A 15462-nucleotide genomic window follows, 5' to 3' on the forward strand; every position below is an offset into this window, starting at 1 on the left:
CGAAAAATAATATCTAATGGTGGTTTCATTTGCATTCCGTTTGAATGAGGTTGAGTACTTTCTAGGCATTTAAAAGGCCTTTGGAATTCTTGTTGTTAACTGTTTCTTCAAGGCCTGTGCCCATTTTTCTATTGGGTGGTTCTTTTTCTTCCTGATTTGGAGGAGCTCTCTGTAAATTAAGTAAATTAGCCCTTTTATAGTTACATGTGTTGCAAAGATATTTTCCCAGCTCTTAATTTGTCTTTCAAATCTATATATGGTATCTTTTAAAGTTTATGTTGCCAGTTTTGTTGCAGGGTTTTTTACCACAATACCCAGGAATGAAGAGGTGGACACAAAATGAGCAGCAGGCAAAGGTTTACTGGAGTATAAGATCAGAAAATAAGAATAGTAGGAAAGCTCTCTTAACAGAGAGGGGGCATTCGAAAGTGAATGCCTGCTAGACTATAGGCAAGGGTCCTTGATTTATAAGGTTCTGATCCTGCCCCCGCACCCCCTTCTCTTTCCCCTCCTTTCTTCTCAGGTCCTATTCTTATTGGCTTGGCAACGCTAGGTGCTGGGTTGTCCATTCCTAATTGCCTCAATTCCATTGTGTGAAGAGTCAGACTGGTCATACTGTTCCTCCTGTAACATAAGTTTTATGGTTTCCTTTTTTTAGTTAGGTATTTTGATTCTCAAATTCCCACAGGGAACCAGAGGGGGAGGAGGTGGTGTCTTTTACATTCTTTTTTTTTTTTTTTAAGCTTTTCTTGATGTTTATTTATTCTTGAGAGCAAGAGAGACAGAGCGTGAGCGTGGGAGGGGCAGAGAGAGGAAGACACAGAATCAGAAGCAGGCTCCAGGCTCTGAGTTCTTAGCACAGAGGCCAACGCAGGGCTGGAACTCACAAACTGCGAGATCTCGACCTGAGCCGAAGTCTGATGCTCAGCCGACTGAGCCACCCAGGTGCCCCAATGTGTCTTTTACATTCTTAAGAGGGACCTTCCACCCAAGGGGGTTTGCTGTGGTCAGACACTCCGAAAATTGTTCCAAAATATGTGTTTTGCCCCACCCTGGGACCTCAGGTCCCAAGCTTTCTCTGTCTGCCTACTGAATCCTGTCTTTTTCTATTACAGTTTGATCAACCTTTTCTTTCTGTCGATTCTAGAATTTGTGATCAAGATTAATGAAGAGGTCTTCATCAATCATCAAGTTCAGTGACGACTCCTCATTCTGTATACAACATTTGACAGAGTACAGCATTCCCTCCTTCCTCCTTCCTAGGTCTTTTTCTAACTCTTTTCCTGCTTCCAACTTCTCTTCTGCATCTCTCTGCTCTTAGAGAAGAGACATAGCTGGACATTCTCAAGTGTTCCTCTGTTGGAAATTACCATGAGTGGCAAAATCTGATCATAGAAATTTAAATAAAAATGTAGAGATGCTAGAAATCTATTTAATTCTTTCACTTAAATGGGTCATGTAATGTGCACAGGAAATTGCATTTGTGAATCTCAACTTTACCATATTAAAAAACAACAAGACTACTCACATGAGATTCCAATGTTTGTTAGTTATTTAGTTTATTGATTTATTTAAACCCCACCTGGTTCCAGGAAATATTTCAGGCAAGAGGAATATTACATGCAAAGATCGTTTAGTAAAGTGAAAAAATAGAAACACCCAAGAATAATGGTATAGTTAATTCTCAATTAACCAGAGACAAAATCTTTTTGAGTAACATAGTGTAGGGGAGGGAAAATTATTTTCCCTTTGCCCATCTAGGTTCTTGGGTGTAATAAAAGACAGATTAACAAGAGGAAAACAAACAGAAATTTAATAACGTGTACCTCCAGATCTCCATCTCTTCATAAAGAAGAACTTTATTTAATCTTTACCAAAAAAAAGAGATTCAAGGTATAACAACTCAGCTTCATCATTCTGAATGTCAGTTCTTATTGGTCATTAGCCAAATAAGTAATTCTCAACCATTTGGCAACACGTTTTATTGTTACCACTGGGGAGTGCTACCGGCATCTGGTGGTTAAGGCCAGGGATGCTACTAAATGTTCTAATAATCACAGGATGCTCCCCCAAAACAAAGAATAACTCATCCAAAATGTCAATGGTTGAGAAATTCTGGTTTAGATAAGAGAAAAATAGGGCTGAATGGATCCTAAACCTAGAAGAGAGGTTGACAAACATTTGATAAACAGAAGTGAAAGATGCTTGTTTCTGAGTTTAATACATTCTGATTTGATTCTTTTTTCCTCAAAGTGTTGGCAGAAATGCTCCATTCATTTGAGAATTCTAATTAGTTGAATTTTTAGTATACTAATCGCCATGGCTATAGTTATTTAACCTGGGGCATTAGCCCACTGTGAGATTCATGTCTGTTGTCATGCATATGCTTATTTCCCTTGTAGGAGTAGAAAAATACTTTTCCCTCCACTCTTCTAGGTTCTTAGCTGAAACCCCTCCATAATAAAAAGATCAAACAGGAAGAAAACCAAACAAAAGTTTAATAATATGTGTACTTCTTGTATCTCCATATCATGGAGGATACCCTGGAAAACTGAATAATTCCCCCCAAATGGCCTAAACCATCACCTTAAATACCATCTCCAGCTAAAGAAAAAAGATGTTGGGGGTGGGGTGGGCAGCCCATGATGGAAAGTTCTCAGGCAAAGCACAGTAAAGGAGGGTATGGTTATTATGCAGATTTAAGTCTCTGCTTTCTCTAGAGATTTACTCATCCCCAACTTCCTATAGAGAGAGAGGGAGACACCCTTACAGATGGACATTTCCCTTATAAATGTAAGTGTCTCTTACAAAAGGGTTTTCTTACTGCTGTTGATTAAAAATAATCAGTCTAGGGGCGCCTGGGTGGCTCAGTTGGTTGAGCGTCCCACTTCAGCCCAGGTCATGATCTCACGGTTGACTGTTTCCAGCCCTGCATTGGGCTTTGTGCTGACAGCTCAGAGCCTGGAGTCTACTTCGGATTCTGTGTCTCCCAGTCTCTCTGCCCCTCCCCGCTCATGCTCTGTCTCGGTCTCAAAAATAAACATTAAAAAAATTTTTAATAAAAAAATATTAATCAGCCTGAAATAACCGTTTATGTCAAAGAGGCATATCTTAGGGTGGCAAATTCTGCTTGCCTTCGTGCTCTTTTATAACTAACCAGATTATTATCTCTAAATCACTTAAATCTTGCTCTTCTGTTTTGACATCTAGAGAATTTAAAAACTAAGGAATGTCTGCTTACCCTCCATTTAATCTAGTGGGTGGAATAATTTTTCAAGGGGGAAAAAGTGAAAACAATAACTAACTTCCATTTTGACATCACATCATAGAACATACTCCCTTTTCCCTCCTCCCAGTGTCTGTTAAAATAATCCTGGTCAAATCACACCTACTGTTTATTCCTAGAACCTCAAAAGTGAATTTTTTGTTTTATGCATGACCTCATCCATCTTTGCTTATGGTACTGTTGTATGTATTTCTTTTCAAGATTTTTTTCTATTTTCAATTCATACCTAAGGGGAAAGGTGCTCGGTGACCTCTAAGTTTTCTTGTAGCTCTCCAAATGTATCGTTTTATAACATTTTCAATAATTAGGTTTTGGCTTTCATTCATGTTTTTAAACATGTGTTTGTGCATGTGTGTGTTTGAGTGGCATTTGATACATTTAAACTATACAAAAAAAGTATGGCTTATGAGCTCCTTGATGGTGAGGACTATGAATCTAGTGGCTGTTTTTACCAAAAAGTTCATGAAACCAAAATCTCAGGGTCCCTCATAGGTAGGCATCCCCTTCCAAGGTTCCTGTTCTCTGGAGACTGGGGGAGAAAGCAGCAGTTCCAGCCACTCATTAAATGCATGGAGTGTGGCTCCAGACTGGGGTTCATTCTCTGTGCTGGACTGGCTGTTCTCAACTTTGTATTGAAGGGGAGCAAGACTCCTGACCCCAAAATATGCCACTTTGCATGTGAATTATTTTGAGTTAAGGGCAATCAAGACATAGCAGATTCAAGAAAAAACAAAACAAAACAAAACAAAACAAAACAAAACAAAACAAAACCTTTACCTCTCCCTTAACTACCTGAAAGGATTTAGAGAGGAGGCTGGCTCAGAAAGAGAGCTCTCACCAGAGATAACTTTTCTCCCCCTACACCATCACCACACCCCTCTTCTATGGTCTCCTCTGCCAAGAAGTACACTTCCCAGAATCTTCTTTCCTGAATGATTCTGAGTTTGAATTTGCCATCGAGAGGAATTTGTGTGAGATTTGGAAGGTAGTGGTGAGGAGAGGCCATCACTCTTGGGAGGCCTTTGATGATGGGTGCTGCAGCTTTTCATACCTCTCAAGGAGTACACATTTCACTGCTGCAGACTCAGAGAGTTGGTGGAAGCTTCCTCAGAGAAACTCAGGAGTTGTGGTAGTTTGCTGGTGAGATTTGTGAGCCATTTGCTTTGGAGTCAGGTTGTAGCCTTCCTGCCCTTTGTTTCCCCAGCTCTTCTCACACTCTGTGTGTCCTATATGAAATTCTATGAATTTATATATTAAATTGCTTGATTTTTATAATACTTTATAGCAACTCAATTTTCTTCACTGAGCGCAGAATGGTAAAGTTGTTGGTATCCGTCATAGGGTGCTGCCTTCAGTGCATGTGGCATTGGCTTTGGGCCAGGCAGTGAACAGGAAAGAAATAGGGTATTAAAAAGGTGGTAACCCATGTGATGTAGTGGAGAAACATTGGATAAAAGTGTTGCCTATCTTTTTCGAAAATATAATTTATCGTCAAATTGGCTTCCATACAACACCCAGCGCCCATCCCAACAAGGGCCCTCCTCAGTGCCCATTACCCACTTTCCTCTCTCCCCCTCCCCCTCCATCCACCCTGTGTGTTCTCTGTATTTAAGAGTCTCTTGTGGTTTGCCTCCCTCCCTCTTTGTTTGTAACTATTTTTTTCCCCTTCTCTTCCCCCATGGTCTTCTGGTAAGTTTCTCAAGACCACATATGAGTGAAAACATGATAGCTGTCCTTGTCTGTAGTGTTGCCTATCTTAAAATGGAAGGAAAATGTACCCAGTGAACTCATGGCATTGGACACGTGATGAAATTTTGGGGTGATAGTGGGGGGGGTCTGGAGCCGATGACCAAGAAATAATTCTTGAAGATGTCTTTGGTGCAAAAAGGTAATTGTATTAAAGCATGGGGACAGGACCCATGGGCAGGAAGAGCTGCACTGGGGTAATGACGGGTAACTCGTTATATACCCTCCGGTTGGCAGGGGGTCAGGGATAGAGTAAGTATCTAAGGTATTTTGGAAGCAAGATTTTCAGGACCTTGAGGGGCGAGGTGTTGCTAGGAAAGCACCATTTATTACCATTTAATAAAACCTCAGTCACGAGATCCTTTAGATGTATATTGGGGGGCTTATAAGCTTGGAGTATGATTGCCAGAATATATCTTGGGGCAGTTGGGATAAAGGAAGTAGACTTACTTCCCTTTTGCCCCTAGCAAAGTGTCATTATTGAGGCAGCTGAGCTCTTAGAGGGAGGTCACTCCTCTGGTTTCAAGGACTTGTGTAGGGGCTGTAGGCAGTAAGGGAATTTAAGTTTTCATTTGCCTTAGTTTCCCACATTACCATGGCAAGCATGTAAACCCCTTTCCTCTGTTCATGGGTAGCCAGGAGTGTCTGAGGAATATCACACATATTCCCCTGGGCAGGAGGGGCAGGTGTTGTTAGCTTGTATTTTGCCCTCAGCTTACCCCACACTCCCTCATCACAAGGTTTCAAGGTGGAATGTTGAGGCCAAGAACTGGTTATAACAGTTACATTTGATAAGGTGCTACAAAAAATAGATGAGCTCAGAAATGAACCGGCTAGTTTGCAAGCAGAATTGAGAGGGACTGTAGAGGAACCAGAAATTCTGAGATATGTAAGCTTGAGAAATGGAATTAAAGAAAAAAAAATCTCCAAGCAGTAATAGATAAAGTTTAGAAATCCTTTGAGTTAGAAAGGGGCACCTCAATCCTTTGAGTTAGAATAGGGGCACCTGGGTGGCTCAGTCCGTTAAGTGTCTGACTTCTGCTCAGGTCATAATTTGGTGGTTTGTGAGTTTGAGCCCTGCTTCAGGCTCTGTGCTGACAACTCAGAGCCCGGAGCCTGCTTCAGATTCTGTGTCTGCCTCTCTCTCTCTTTCCTTCCCCTGCTTGTGCTCTGTCTCTCTTTCTCAAAAATTAATAAACATTAAAATAATAATAATATTAATAATAATAATAATAATAAAGTCGCACTTACAAGTTCTGGTAAGTAAGTAGAAATATGAAGGTCAGTGAGGTCAGTGAATGAAATGCCATCCCTGAAGCTCTCTTATTAATGATCAGGTAGCTATATATTTTTTTTAGTTATCAAGTAGCTATTGAATTTTTCCCGTTTCCTTTAATGCATATCTTGACTATATTTTTATCATAAAGACAAATCCAAAAAGCCATATGATTGTATTAGTTGTACATACCTCCCCTGCTCACATTCTGTCTGTCTCTCAAAAATATATATTAAAAAAAAATAAAAAGAAAGTCTTAGAAAGCTTCACCACAGGGCCATAACCAAATTAGAGATATAGCCATCATAGCTTTTGTTAAGACTTCTGAAAGGTCCTTTCATCAGGACAAAATGACCTTAACAAGGAGACTAAAAGCATGGTCTTATGAAAGCCTGATATGACCAAAGTATCTGACATTAGGTAGAGATGCAGATTTCCTTTTTTTTTTTTTAACTTTTTAAACAAGTTTATTTAGTTTGAGAGACACAGAGAGAAAGAGAGTAGGAGGGGCAGAGAGAGAGAGGAGGGAGAGGGGAGAAAGAATTCCAAGCAGGCTTTGTCAGCACAGAGCCTGATGTGGGGTTCGAACTCATGAACTGTGAGATCACGACCTGAGGTGAAATCAAGAGTTGGACGTTCAGCTGCCTGAGCCACCTGGGCGCCCCGAGATGCAGGTTTCCAAGAAAATTCTTAAAGCTGACTGGGATCGACTACTAACTTCCAGAGTCCTGTGAAGTGACTGTGGCTGAAGTTGACTCCAGCAATGGTAGACAAAGGGAACATCTGGATGCTTGGTCTCACAGCTTGAGACGCTGAATAGGTCACAATTGAAGTTATTACTAGCACTGGAGTCTTCACATTCTGAGCCAACAGGTTCCTTTTATCACTGAAGCTATTGTGAGCTTTTCTTTTTTTTTTTTTTTTTTGTTTTAAGACAAAATCTCCAAATACAAACAATAGTGGACAATGCATATAAAATGCAATTCTCTAAAATACCAGTCGTTCTTTTTGTTCCTTTTGGATCTTGTTGGGTCCTAGTTCAGACTCTCATTTCTCATCTAATTGTTTTTTTGGGGGGGCTATAATATCTTTTATTTTAATTAGTTAATTCATTCACGCATTTACTCATTTTTTTAACAGTTTATTTATTTTGAGAGAAAAAGAATGAGTGTGCAGACATGCGTGTGCACACGCAGGGGAGGAACAGAGAGAAAGGGAGAGAGAGAATCCCAAGCAGGCTTCCTGCTGTCAGTGCAGAGCCCGACTTGGGGCTAGATTTCATGAACCATGAGATCATGACCTGTGCCGAGATCAAGAATTGGACACTTCACCAACTGAGCTACCCAGGCGCCTCTAGTCGTTTATTTTTATTGAGCTATACTTGGCACACAATGTTACATTACTTTCAGGCGTACAGCATAGTGATTCAGTTTCTGTATATGTTGAGCTCAGTGCAGCTACCATCTGTCCCCATACAGTGTTATTCCAGTGCCATTGACTGTAGTCCCTATGCTGTGCCTCTTATCCCCGTGACTTACTCATTCCATAACCGTGAGCTTGTACTTCCTACTCCCCTTCACCCATTTTGCCCATCCCCCTCTCACCGCAATCACTAAAAGAATATTCCTGCTGCCAAAATTCAGTTTCTAAACCTCAGTTTCCATTCTATAAAGTGGGGGTAGCAGTAGCACTTTTCCCTCTTATATGCTTATTACAATAATTATGTAAGATTAGGCACAAAAGAACAGTAGCATATTCTTTACCTAATAACAACTGCTTATAACAGCTTTCCCCTCTCAGGTCCACCGCCCCCCACCTGCCCTTTGCTTGAATGCCTTATTTGCTTCACAACAGATCATGTTATTCTCCTCTTGAAGGAATCTTCACTCCCTGTTAAGTAAAGGTGACATTCCTTAGCATGACTTTCAAGGTCCTATACCTATAGCCCCAGTTCACTCTGGGAGGTTTTTGTTGTATGTGGAACAGACTGGGGACTTCCATCTCCTTATTCATGGTGTCCCTCAAACTGGGCACTTTCTTTTCCTTTCTTGGCTTCTCAAAAACTCTTTAGCACGTATCTTGCTAAAGAAGCCCTCTGAGATCTCCACATCTAATTTCTATATCCCCTGTAGCACCACTGTGCTCTGCTTGCATTTTGTCTTAGTATTTATTCTACTTTTCCCTTTTTTTTTTTTTTTTAATCGATGATAATACAAGGAACCCAGTTTGGCAGGGCTCATTGAAGACATCAGCCTTTTCAGGTACCTCCTTAAAAAAGGATGTCCTGGCTCCCATCCACATTAGTACTGTTTGTTTCTGAGCCAATTACTGTGACTTCCTTATGTCTATTCCTGCTCTCATCTTTCTGGGCTATCAGCTTTTCTTTCTTTTCTTTCCGCGCTCATTTTTCTCTTTGGATAGTCACTGTTTCATTCAATATATATTTCCGGAGCACTTTCCAGGTGCACTATCAAGACGAGCAGGTACACTCGCTTCTGCCTACAGGAAATGTTCACCCTCGTTGGGGAGGGGTGGTGGGAGTGGGAATAATAAATAACAAATAAATAAATAAATGGATGAGAACATTTCAGAGTAAGACAAGGTATGAAGAAGGTAGATCAGGGAGATGTGATAGAGAAAGAACATCATGGTTAGATGTCCGGAGTTGACTAGTGACGAACGATTCTGTCTTCAACAGTGGCTCAGCTCCTCGTGTGAGGGATGTGCCCTTCTTGAATCTCCGGGTCCTGCAGCCCTTTTTGACACTGCACCCTGTGCTGTGACCACCACACATGAGGCCACAGAAAGGTCTGTGCCCTTAAAGTGGAAGCATTCATTTGACGAGGCTGGCATTTGGCTGCGGGCTGAGTTAAGTCTCTAAAGGGCTGCAGTACTCAGGACTCATGATACGCTAGACTCTCTCTTTCCCTCTGATTTTTCCAAAATGCGGTGTGGAACTAAAAAAGGAAGGCATAAAAACAATTCTCTCCATGAAGAGAAAGAAGCCTTCGCATGTTTTCTTGTGCCGTTATTTCTTGACTTGACAATGATCTTGAAGTTTATAAATTGCTCCTCCAGCTTCTCCTTTCTCCTGTGTCCCTTTTCTTCTCTCCATTTCAGCTGGCATGCGATTTGTTCTTTCCCTAAGTTATTCAGTGGAAACTGGAATTTAAATTTATTTGGGAAGATCTAGGTCAACTTTACTCTGCGGGGAGGGTGGGGTCGGGAACCAAGAGCCTAATAGATAGGACTTCACACTATAGACAAGGGTTTAAGAATGGATAAAGTCAGATGGTTCTATGTAATAGCACGTAGTGTTGGGATGGCCTTATTTAAAGGGGAGAAATGGAATGGGATTTTCTTATTTAAAGCTCTAACTTCTTTGGGAAGTGACTTCTACTCTGAAGCATCACAAAACAATTTCTTGCTAAAGTCAGATGCAACAAATTATGTTTTCCTGTATTAGAGTTAGTGAAAAGTTTGGATTCTTAAAATAGAAAAATGTTATCTAATGTTACTGCTTTTGTTTTTTAAGTCACTGTTTTTTAAGTCTCTGTTCATTGTGACTCTCCTCTGAAGGTGCTTTAAGTTCATCCAGGCTATTTGTGAGTGTAGTTCAGAATCTGTTTCTACAAGGAATAAATGTTTATGAAATTACATCCATCCTAAAAGAAGACATTTTAGCACAAATTAATTTATTCATACTAGTTATAGTGATTCATTTGCTTGGGTTCCTAGGACTTTACCTTTGCATCATGTCTTGTGTGTCCTTTGAGATATTTTTGAGAATAATTCTTTAAACAGGATGTGTGCTTCAGCATAAGATGTAGATATGTGATTAATAGAGGTTTAAAAATATGTTTTTGCAAATTGCTTGCCTCCCCCCTTCGCTAATTTGTCATCTGTGCTAAGTGGATGTGGAGACAATTTAGCGAATACAATTTACCACAGACTTTAGTAAAAAATAAATTTGATTCTGGAGCACCACAAATTGTAGAATCTCGGAAATGAAAAGAACACTGAAAGGTCATCTGGTTTGTCCTTCTTCATTCAGACAGGTTTGCACTTCTCATTACAGCTGGGTGAGAATCTATCCTAATTCTGAAGACATCCTGGAAAGAGGACTCACCAGCTTTCTCGTTATTGCTAATGTGAAACATCCATCACTTGTGGAAAATTTGTCTGAAGGACATCTAATTTCCTCATACTGGAGTTTATCCCATTTTCTTTAAATGAGTCTTCAATGACGACCACATAAAATTTCTGTGAACCAACCATTTCAGAGAAATGAGATTGAAGAAGGTGGTGGGTATAAAATGGTTAGAATGGGGTCTGGAACATAATGGGTTCTCTTAATGCCATAATAATAATTATCATGATTATCCTCAGGGTCTTTGGTGATAAAGGAACGTCAGGTGATTTGGGGATTAGCTGCTCTGACTGCCTGGTGGTGTCGTATCCCAAGGCTGCCTCCTGGCTCAGGGGAAGGAATGCATGATTAATGGTTGACACAGGGGATGGCAGAGGGCATAGAAGGAATGGTGACACTGGTGCCAGCTGTTTGTCATCCCCATGATGATGACCGCAGGCTCTTGGCAGGCCGGGACCCCAACTTATTAGTTTTGGGTCTTTAGGACTTAGCACAGTGCTGAGCATAAAAAGACACAATATGAATTGAATAGTTAAGTGTTGACTATTATGAAAACCACTCGACAAAATATTTACGTTATAAATGAGTATTATTCCTGTCTTTCAATACGATTTATAACTTTAAAAAATTTGACCTTGAACATATTGCTGTTTCTCAGGCCAACCTTCTCTTTTTCATCTTTTGCATTCTCTTTTATTTGGACACAGGGGTCATTGTGACTCTCTTCTGAAGGTGCTTTAAGTTCATCCAGGCTATTTGTGAGTTGTAGAGTCCAGAATTAGACTCTGTGTCTCATTACAACCTTGAGCATTGTGTTGAGTTCTGATATTTCATGCTCTGTGGTGATGCTTCCCGGCATCACACTGGTTTTGTGTGCATGTAAGGAATGATAAAGTTGACAGCCTTGTGAGGTGTCACAGTGTTTCGGCTAATGGAATCAGAGGCTTCCCACGCAAAATTTTGCCCTGATCAGAGTTGCTGACCAGTTTGCAAATCGGCCTCTAAAGTTCTTGCTAAGGGGCTTTATCATCTTTCGCTCTCAGAAGACAACCAGAAGAGTCATCAGGGTTGAGGAATGCAAACCGTGGGGCTGGGGTAGGGACTATTTGGGATCCAGGACTCTCTCTGTTCTTCCAAAGCTGCCTGAGTTAAACCAGTTAAACCCGTCTGCTTACACGAGGAGGTCGGAGATGAGAAAAGGTGAAAAGGGAGCAAGGAAATCCTTTTTAGTTCTCTTAGCGTAGATTCTATGATATTATTCCCCTTCCACCTCCATCTTTTTGTGGCCCAATCTATGCATTGTAGGATTTGTGTTTCTAGGGCTGAGGGTGGATGGTGAATGGGGTAGACTGGAGCAGAAAGAAGAGACCGTATGAAAGGAGCAAGAATTTTGTATTCACCTCCGTCAACAGGGGGAGGAGCCGAGTGCTGCTTTTATTCCATTTGTCTTAGGTTAGATGGAATTCTGGGAATGTGACTCTTTCCCTGACAGCTCCCCATTGTTTTCTCTCTTAGTCTGTGTCTCTTGAAGTTTCTGAAAAGGAGGATTCTGGAAACGGACTGTGGGGGATAGAATGGAGAAGCTTATGTGGGAAAAGATTTACATTTCCTCTTGTGGCTAGATTGCCATTGCCCTAGGGGCTGCTGACCCTCTGGGATGACCAGAGAATCCTATGGACGTTTTGACTGACCCAGCTGCTCCTGGGTGGTACCGTTAAGCCTGGAGAGTGTGAATACAGCAGACTTTTGAGGATCCCTCTGTCCTCCTCAATGGTTTTGGATCTTGAGCATTAGCCCAGAGCCAGAAGGGCTCTTGTAGACTGATGAGCAGTGAGCACATTTCTCCTTGTCTCATGTTTAGGATCCTGCACTGAGTTTCTCTACATCACCTCTTATGTCCATACAGATTGCATCCTTTATGTGTGCTTCCTCCTCTTTTGAGTGAAATGACAGCCAGATGGGGCCCTCTTGCTTTCAGGAAGGTGTGTGGTGGCACCTGAGCTAGGGAGGCAGAGGGAATGAATGGAGAAAAGCGTCATCAAGACCAAGGTCAGCCCATTCTTCTCGTCACTCCTTTCCCCTCTGTCACCAGTACAGGAGTTGGGCATCGAGAGTCTGGGCACTCTGTAGTCACATCTGTGTTGGGCCACAAATATACTGGCAATACTTTACTCAATATTTATAATCATCTCATTAATTTAACTCAGGCAAGTCCCCTTGGCATTAAGAGCAGGAAAATGTTGCTGTGGAGAGTTGGAATTTCTTGGAAGGTATCATCCTTGAAGCTTTTAGACTATTCAACAAAAGTCTTTGTTGAATCCCTAGTGCTCTAACAAAGTAAGGAAATTTTCTCTGATGGGAAGGCAGCATAGCAAAGCAAGGAACCAGCACTGGCCTAGACAGTCAGGTGTCCAAACTAGCCAGATGCCTGACTCAAACTTTTGGGTTTACTAGCTGTGACCTTGCGCAAGCTACTTAATTTCTCTGTGCCTCAGTTTCCTCCTCTGTCAAATGGTGGATGTTATTGTCAGGATTAAATAAGCAAATATATGTATAGGTCTTGGTGCATGGTAAGTGCAATATAAGAGTTTGTTAAATAAATAAGCCTCTCTTCTCACTATCCGCTAACCTTTTGCTTTGGAGAGCCAGACTCAATCGGTAGTTTGCTTCACTGGTCAGGCAGGGCTGGGTATCTAACTTGTGGGGCCTAATACAATATGAAAATACAGGGTCCCTGGCTCAAAAGTTACTAAGAATATCAAGATGGCAAAAGCAGGGCATTAAATTAAGTGAGGGCCGTTCAATGTGTCTGTACCCTGAGCAACTGCACAGGTCGCGTACGGATGCAGCTGACCTTGGGAGCAGGAGTTAAGACTTGATTTACCCCAACAAGGGTTGTCCTGAATTGGTTTCAGAAATGGCAGTTGGGAGACTGCCTCCAAAATCTTTGATGAGCTTACCCGGGTTTCAGCAAGATGCTTTGCACTGAATTTTTAAAAAATATAAACCAAGTGACATACATCTGTAGGCTGAGAGGGTTCATTTGAAAAGGAGAGTAAGGGATCCAACTTTTTTTTTTTCCCCAGGCTGAGCGGTTCTATCCAAAAGCTACCTGCCTCAACAGTCAGTAATGAGGTGTCAAGAAACCATGGATTGTTGGGTGGCGGGTGTGTGCGTCATGCTTAATGTGAAGTGACTTCATGCAGAGAAGTGAAATGACACAGATGATTCATTTACACATTTATTTTCTATCTTGCTTATTCTACCAGACTGAAATGGAGAACAATGCCAGCAATTTTATAGACATTTTGACATAAAGTAAACAAGTATTTTGATGTTGAACAATTGTACAGACTACTACATGCATATAAGTATGCTGATTGGTGCAGAAATACTGAATTGATCAGCAAAACTACTAATACAAAATCACATTTTCTTTTTATGGAGTTAAAATGCAGCAGATATGGGGACATTGATACAAACACCATTAAATGGGAGAGAAAGGCATTGTATTAATGGTGCAGGATGGACAGCTGAACAAACACGCGTATGCTAAATCGTATCTCTTCACAAAACTGAAATCAAAACACCTTGTGTGCAAATATGATGAAATAAAGCATGTTGATGCAGTGAATGACACTAGACGAGACTTACCACTTATGCGTAAGCTTTAGCTTTTACTGAGAGTTTGTATTAAAAGTATTTCAACATAGTATAAGATGAAATGCTAATGCTATTATGTGTGTGGGCAGGACAGGATAACCCAACTGAGAAATCTCAGAACATAAAATACTGATTGTGCTTCTTTTTCTCTGCAGCATTCAGAGCATTCATAGAGTAGTATGAAAACCCTCTAAAACATTGAAGTTGATAAAAGTGAATGATGCTTCATGCGACTGTACCTATAAATCTAATACCATGTGTAATAACATGGAAATATGAAATTGTATTACTTAACGTATACAGCAATTGTAGGAACTATTCATTTAACTTGTAATGTCTGTTACTCTATATTCCTTAGGCTTTAAAAATAATTTTCAGTCTTTTTAATTTGGGAGATGTTAAGGACTTAATAGAAACTATTAAAATCTCTACAACTTGAGAAACAAAGAAGAATAGGTTGCATGTCAACCTGTTTTGTAGGGAAATCACCCATGATTTTTCCCAGCAAGGCTTTTTATGTGCATTAATTACTGATAGCTTTGTAGTTTTGCCATAAGGTTTCATACACTTACTTTGTAAATCTTCACAGAGTTGTCCTGAGTTTAACAATAAGATTATTAATTCTAACATTAAACATTGAATGAATGAATTTGGGAGTTAGACATAGTTGTTTTTTTACTAATATATGACTCTATTTAACCAAAAAAGCAATGGATGATACAGGCTCTCCCTCCTGATCCTAAACACACTCATATTCACATGCACACATGTACAAATACATACAGCCTTCCCAAAAGTCAATCAACTTTTCAAAAAATATACACTGTGAACTTTAGTTTCCCCCCATTTAACTCAGCTGCAGGTTTGCGTTTTTCTATTAGCTTTTCTTTTTTTCTCTCTTCTCCCTCTCCCTTCTCTTCTTCTTCCTTCCTCTTCACTCCCACCTCCCAAGATGTGGCCTTTGAAAGTCTATAGATGTTAATTTTGTAGATTTCCAACTTTAGTTTTTGGAGACCGAAGTGAAAATAACGTTATCCTCTTGACTACTGGACAGCACTACATGGGTCACTCCTGAGGAATGTCTACCCTTGGACTAGTGAAAACAGCTAATGTAAGACAGGTGAGAATGCACTACAATATCCTCCTTTTGTTTTGCACATAATAGTGGTGAAAGAAACCATTTAAGGCAGTTCTACAATGGCAATGGAAAATGATTTAAGCAACTAAATAGGAAAATTGGTAGCTATTTTTCTTTAGTTAGTAGGCAACGCTTTTTAAACTGAATTATTCGACATATTTAGACTATGTAGATGTGATATAGAGATTTGTTTTACAAGCCTG

The 15462-nt window shown here is 40.4% G+C and overlaps 1 long non-coding RNA gene across 5 annotated transcripts in view; it reads left to right on the forward strand.

Annotated features, from left to right (window-relative positions):
- The window catches only part of LOC121038126 (uncharacterized), a 78999-nt gene that overhangs the window by 34916 nt on the left and 28621 nt on the right, over positions 1-15462 (forward strand). For 3 of the 5 annotated variants that reach the window (XR_005794173.1, XR_005794172.1, XR_005794174.1), the window contains exon 3: positions 15112-15241. This is a non-coding gene — a long non-coding RNA (uncharacterized LOC121038126). Of the gene's footprint in view, positions 1-12364; positions 12508-15111; positions 15313-15462 lie in introns of those variants that run through there. The other 2 variants (XR_005794171.1, XR_005794170.1) reach the window with 2 other exon arrangements.

The sequence above is a fragment of the Herpailurus yagouaroundi genome, unplaced genomic scaffold (assembly GCF_014898765.1).
Source record: "Herpailurus yagouaroundi ecotype Mexico unplaced genomic scaffold, PumYag 165, whole genome shotgun sequence".
In the NCBI taxonomy this organism is placed as follows: Eukaryota; Metazoa; Chordata; class Mammalia; order Carnivora; family Felidae; genus Herpailurus; species Herpailurus yagouaroundi.